The sequence below is a fragment of the Frankliniella occidentalis genome, unplaced genomic scaffold (genome assembly GCF_000697945.3).
Source record: "Frankliniella occidentalis isolate FOCC.00 unplaced genomic scaffold, Focc_3.1 Scaffold37, whole genome shotgun sequence".
NCBI lineage: Eukaryota > Metazoa > Arthropoda > Insecta > Thysanoptera > Thripidae > Frankliniella > Frankliniella occidentalis.
The window spans coordinates 670,458-670,857 of NW_026267167.1; positions in this window are offsets into that span (position 1 = coordinate 670,458).

The window sequence follows — 400 nt, forward strand, 5'->3', positions numbered from 1 at the left end:
CCCCCGTCCCCCAGATGACTCAGGTCCCGGTCCGGGTCCGGCCCCCGCGGACCAACGCTAAGCACGTCTAGGTGATTTATGCCACCGAGTTCTGCATATTTTGCGGATTTCATTGCAAAAAAAAATCTTGCTAGGTTCGCGCTCTCTTGTTTCTAGGTATAATACTTTTCTGGGGAGAGGCGGAATACGGGAAAAGAGGTCTCGGTGGAGGGTGGAGTGGGGGAGGAGGTGGGGAAGAAATTGAGATCACTCTCGAGGGGTAGGGTGGGGTGGGGTGGGAGTAACGTAAACCGTGGGGCCTAAAATCGTTGTGACACTAGTATAATGCTGTACAAAAAAAGGCCTAGTATAATTATCCATAATTTCCCCTCTTCCGAAAAAGAAACAACCTATTTTCCAA